Source organism: Lissotriton vulgaris, chromosome 1_1 (assembly GCF_964263255.1).
Source record: "Lissotriton vulgaris chromosome 1_1, aLisVul1.2, whole genome shotgun sequence".
Classification (NCBI taxonomy): Eukaryota; Metazoa; Chordata; class Amphibia; order Caudata; family Salamandridae; genus Lissotriton; species Lissotriton vulgaris.
In genome coordinates, this window is record NC_141685.1 from 614,656,912 (window position 1) to 614,663,163 (window position 6,252).

The following is a 6,252-nucleotide window of genomic DNA, read 5'->3' on the forward strand; positions in this document are numbered from 1 at the left end:
AGCAGAGGCAGTTCGCCACATGGGTTTCCAACACCTTAGCTAGGAAGTGGAGCAGGGAGATGGGCCTATAGTTCAGCGAGACCAAAGGATCTGCACCAGTTCTTTTAATAAGGGGGACTATTACTGCTTCTTTAACCCCTTCCCTGCTCATGACGAGCTCAGCTCGTCATGAGGCACAGTGGAGCTGTGCTTATGACGAGCTGACCTTGTCATGAACAAGTATAGATCTTACTTTCCAGCACAGGAGGGGAAAACCACTAGCAGCCAAGGTGTTAAAGGCTCTGGGGACTGAGCCATGATTTAATAAATCATTCAGGAGAGAGGGCAGAGGCATGTCATATGGAAAAAGCTTCCCTCAGAATATGAGGGGGACAGCTGTTGGCAGGGGATCCGGACTAGTCTTTGAACAGAAGGTTTAAAAAGGCATCTCTGCTAATTGCGGGGAATTCAATCGCCAGAGGAGCATCGAGGGGAGGGTTAATGGGGATGCTGGCTTTAATAGTAGTGATTTTATCAATACAAAAAGCATTCAGAGTGTTACAAAATGACTGGGTAGGAGCTAGTTGCTCTGTAACTCTTTCTGGATTAGATAGCTCATTAGCAATTGCAAATATATCTTTCGATTTGTTTGTGGAATTCAGGATCTTATTGGAGAAGTAAGTAGCTTTAGTTTGCAAGATAGATTTTTTTGTATTGTTTAAGTTAAGCTTGGTAGGTATCTTTTTTATCTGGAGTGTAATTCCATCTCCAGATACGTTCAGTTCTGCGCAAGGCTGATTTTTGAAGTTTTAACCATTTCTGGGCATCATGACGCCTGGCTGTTTTGATTTTCCTAAGGGGGAATAGATATTACTAGCTGCTGTTAGCCATGATTGAACCTTTTCTGATTTAATTATAGATCTCTGGGTTTAGTGACAGACCCTGTAACTTAGCATACATAGGTGAATGTTCTACATCTCAGCTGACACAGCACTCTCGTCTCAGGACCTTATCTCTGTGCATGTGTTTTTTCAGAACCCCTGTCCTCAGATATAGGATAACATATGTGTATTCAAAATAGCAGCTGCATTCTTTTATTATGTCTCACCAGAGAGAATAACGAGGGGAAATGTTGTTTGACCTTGCCTAGGCTGTTCAGAATAAATCACAGGGAAAGAATAAAATATGAAAACATGTACTGGCTTAGTGTGAAAATAAAATGTGGCACAAAGGCAAGCGTGATATTTAGCAACATGTGCAAAATAAAAGCAGCCTGCACAATTAGGCTAACATAGCGAAAACAACAATGGGCCATACCAGAAACACACAACAGTAATAGAGCCCCTGGCGTGCTTGATCAGATGCAATGCTCAGATTAGAAGATGGCAGTGGGAGGGGGACACTAAAGAGCTCCTAGCTGTCTGTGCAGATGACATTCTTTATTATTCCTGGGAGACCCACAGTCTTTGAAAATCCTCCCCCTGTCTGAGGAAGCCTCCGGCCTGCAGATTAATTTGAAAAAATCACTACTGGTGCCAGTTAGGGTGATGCAGGCGACCACCCCAATACCTTGGGGTTTATATCTAACGCCTCCTAGACCTGGCGTGGACTCTTAATTTTCAACTCCTTATGATGGCCTTAAATAGGAATTTGTGGAAATAGGGCTCCCTACCTCTGAATCTGATGGGGTGCATAATCTTATTTAAGATGATATGCCTTTACTGCTTCTTATATGCCCCGGCAAACCTTCCCCACCTAGTCCCCTGGAAATGGTTCCAAACACTCACGTCCAGGATTACCATCTTCTTCTGGGTAGGGGCGTCATCGGGTGGCCTTCACCTCCACAGCTTTTAATGGGGTTTGGGACGACCCTACCTATTGCTCGGTACTACATCCCCTGGGTCCTGACAATCTCCTCAGGCTACTCTATGGTATACCATTACCTCCTCGTCCTGTCTTCCTCGCCACAGTAATAAACATATGAGCCTCCGGCTCCACACAGAACTCCAAGTAAAATAAAAGAGCAGCGCTCTAGTCTCCCCTCCCTCCTCCAATATGGCCCCGAGGCTTCCACCAATCCCATAAAGGGACACATATCCAGCTACTCAGCCTGTTCTTTTTTTCTGCACTTCTCCGAGTGCTGTGTTCCCTGCTGGTCAGGTGAGTGGGCTGGGTTCCTGCTTTAGCGGTTCCCTTAGTCCGTTGGTATCTGGTTGGGGGAAAGTAGTGTTTGTTTCACTTTTGCGTGTATTTCCGTTCGAATTCGAATGCGTGTATGTTTAATGGTTTTTTTTTTCCCCCTTCTTCTGCCTATGTGCCTCGTGTCCTGCCTGGCGGACGTACGTGGCGTTCAGTGCGTGGGTGTGCTGTATGGCCGGGACGCCTTGTGTCCTGTCGGCCGTTTGGTTCATTACCTTTTGCCGGCCGCGCGTCCTGCTGAGCGGACGTTGCGCGGCCGGGGGCATTGTCTGTGGGGGCCGGAGGCTTCCGTGGGCGTTGTCTTACCTGCTGCCGGCTGGAGTCGGCATGGTTTGCTGCCTCTTCGCTCTCTGCTACTTCAGGGGCGCATTCAGGGCTCGGCTCGGCACACTCTCAGTCTGTGGCTATGTGTGCGCGCGCGGCGTTTCCGGCTGCATTTATTCTTTGTGCATGCGTCGAGGTGGGGTTTGTGGGGTTGCTTGGCAACCTCGGGTCCTTATTTTAACGGGCTGTTCTTCCTTTTGCCTGTGTTTGTTTGGCACTGCTTCACGTGGCTGGCTATCATGGATGGTTCCTCTGATGCTCGTGCTCCTGATTCTTTGGCTGTGGCTACTGGTTCTGGGGTGCAAATTCCTTCGATGGAGATGTTGCAGCTGATGATCAATTCTGCTGTGTCTGCTGCTTTAAGCGGTCAGGTGCCTGTCCCTCCTGCGAAGAAGGCGAGGGTTAATGGCGCTGCTGCTCCTGCTGATTCTGAGAATGAGGAGGAGGTTGATGTCAGGGGTCGCTTTGTGCAGGGTGCCGACCTGAAGGAGGTGCTGGGTCACATTCGCGATAACTTGGTGTTTCCTGCTTCTGTGGTGCCTCTGGAAGACGATCTGTTTTCGCAATGTCATCGTCCTGAGCCTGATTCTTTGCCTCTCCATTCCTCTGTCTTGAAGGTCCTGGAGAATGAATGGAAGGATGTGGACAAAGGTTCCTTTCCTCGTTTCTTGAGTAAGAGGTACCCTATTCAGGATTTTGCGGTGAAATACCCTGCCTCCGTGAAGGTTGACTCTTTGTTGGCGAGCATGTCTTCACATGGGTCCGTTGTCTCGGAGGACTCGTCTCCTGCGGACCCGGTTGACCGTAAGGTGGATGGTGCTGTGAAACGCACTTTTGCGGCTGCAAATTTTTCTATCAGGGCGGCGGCCTATTCCTCTTACACTATCCAGTCCTTGCTCAAGGATTTCCAGTCTCTGTCGGAGTTGTTGGACCAAGGGGAGGATGTTTCTTCTACCCTGGCGATGATGGAGCAGCAGGTCCGTCTGCTGTCGGATGTCTCCTTTGATTCACTGGGGGCTGCTGCGTCTGCGGCCGGATCCTCTGTGGGTGCGAGGCGTCAGTTGTGGCTCCGTTCCTGGAAAGCTGATGCTGCTCAGAAATACTTGCTTATGAGAATCCCTTTCTCTGGGGTTAGACTTTTTGGTTCGTCTCTTGACGACATGGTGAAGAAGACGGCAGAGGACCGTAAACTGCTTGCTCCTGACCGTCCTGGCAGATTCCGTGCTTTTGGTTCCCAGCGGTCTTTTGGTACCTCGAAGAGGGGTCGGGCTGGTCAGCCCTTTCGTGGACGGGGGCGTGGCCGGGGTGCTCCCTCCTTTGATAAGTCCCGGTTCTCCGGCGCTTCTGCCTCCTCCGCTCCTGCTTCCAAATCCTGACTGGATCGCTCCTGGTGTCGGTCCGGTTGGGGGTCGACTTTCTTGCTTCATGGACTCTTGGCGCGAGACTGTGTCAGACCAATGGGTGCTTCGCGTGATTTCGGAGGGGTTGCGCATTGGATTTGCCCAGACGCCCCCAGACTATTTCAAGGCCACTCCTTGTCCCGGAGATCCGGTGAAACGGTTGGCGCTTTTGGACGGCATCGCTTCCATGGTGGTCAAAAAGGCGGTGATTCCTGTGCCCTGCGACCAAGTGGGGAAGGGGGTGTATTCCATTCTTTTTCTGGTGTCCAAGCGCACGGGGGATCTTCGACCTGTGATGGACCTGAAGTGGGTGAATACTTTCGTCCCTCACCAGGGGTTCAAGATGGTTTCCCTGCCTTTGATCCTTCCTCTGATCTCTCAGGGGGATTTCCTTGCTTCGATCGACCTGAGGGACGCTTACCTTCATGTTCCTCTTCATCCGGAATTTCAGAAGTTTTTCCGGTTTTGTGTGCAGGGTCGTCATTACCAATTCCAGGTATTACCTTTTGGACTCTGCTCTGCTCCACGGATCTTTACTAAGATTCTGGCTCCTCTTATTGGACATTTACATGGAGAGGGGGTTAGTGTTTTTCCTTATCTGGACGACATTCTGATTTCTGCTTCTTCTCTTCCTAAGGCGGAGTTGCATGTCCAGAAGGTGTGCCAGGTCCTGACGCTTCATGGGTTCCTAGTGCATGTGCCGAAATCCTCCCTGGTTCCTGCACAAGAATTGACTTTCATTGGGGCTCTGTTCAAGACTCAGTTGGGGATGGTGTTCCTGCCCCCTCCCCGTGTTTTGTCCCTGATGTCTGCTGTTCGCTCCCTGTTGGTGGGGGTTTCTCATCCTGTGAGCCTGTGGTTGCGAGTTCAGGGTCTGATGTCGGCTTCCTTGTTGACGGTGCCATGGGCTCGCCTTCATATGTACCCGGTGGTGTCCCACATTTTATCGCATTGGGACCCCTGTTCCCTCGATATGGATGTTCTGGTTCCTATGTCGGAGGAGGTTCGGGTGGTCCTGGGTTGGTGGTTGGACGAGGGTCATCTGTCCAAAGGCCGCCCTTTTCTGATTGTTCCCACCCGCGTGGTCACTACCGATGCCTGCCTGCTGGGATGGGGTGCTACTCTGGGGGTTTCGGCGGCTCAAGGGATTTGGCCTCAGTCGGTTTTGTCATGTTCCTCCAACTTCAAGGAACTGAAGGCCGTCCTTCTGGGTCTGTTGGAATTCTCAGCTCTTGTTCAGGGTCACCACGTGCTGATCCGGACGGACAATCAGGTTGTGATGTCGTATGTGAACCATCAAGGGGGGTGCAGGGTTCGCTCCCTCAGTTGCCTGGCTCGTCGGATTGGTTCTTGGGCGGAGGTGCATCTGTTGTCCCTGTCTGCCATCTACCTACCTGGGGCGGAGAACACAGTGGCGGATTGTCTGAGCCGGGTGTTTCCTTCCATGGGTTCCTTGTCTCTCACGAGGTGGATGTTCAGGAGGTTACGGATGATGTTTGGTTGTCCGATTGTGGACCTGTTTGCCTCCCAGGACAATGCCCAGACCCATTGTTTTTGCACGATTATGCCTTGCCGGGACGCCTGGAGGGTGGACGCCCTTTCGTTCCCTTGGCCGGAGGGTCTGCTGTATGCTTTTCCCCCTGTTCCCCTGCTTCCGGCTGTGCTACAGAAAATCAAGAGGGAGGGGTCGTTGGTGCTTCTGATTGCGCCTTGTTGGAAGCGTCGCCCTTGGTTTCCCCTTCTGAGGGACTTGGCTGTGTCTCCGGGGTGGCCCTTGCCGTTTGTGCCGTATCCTCTGATGGGTCCTCTTCTTCCACTGCCGGTGTTCCGTTCCCTGGGTCTGCGGGCCTGGCTCTTGAGAGGGAGTCTCTGATACGTGGCGGTTGTTCGGTGACTGGGGCTGGTGTCATTCAGCAGTCACGGCGGCCTTCTACGCTTAAGTCTTACGCCAAGCATTGGGATCATTTTGCTTCTTGGTGTGTTGATCGTGGGCTGACGTTGGATTCTTTGGATCCAGCTCGCATTCTGGACTTTCTGAACGATGGGTTTGTGTTGGGTTTGGCCATCTCGACCCTTCGGGCTCAGTGGGCCGCCATTCGGGCTTTTGATGTCCTGCCTTTGGTTTCCATTTCTCCGTTGGTTGCTCGACTTTTTGAGTCTCTTTCATTCCAGCGGCCACGTCCTATCATGCGTCCTCCTCCTTGGGACCTTCTTTTAGTTTTGCGTTCCTTGCAGTTGGCTCCGTTCGAGCCTTTGGAGTCTGTGGACCTGAAGTTTTTGACTCTCAAGGTGGTGTTTCTGGTGGCGATTGCCTCTGCCAGGCGTGTGGGTGAGTTGGGTGCTTTCCTTC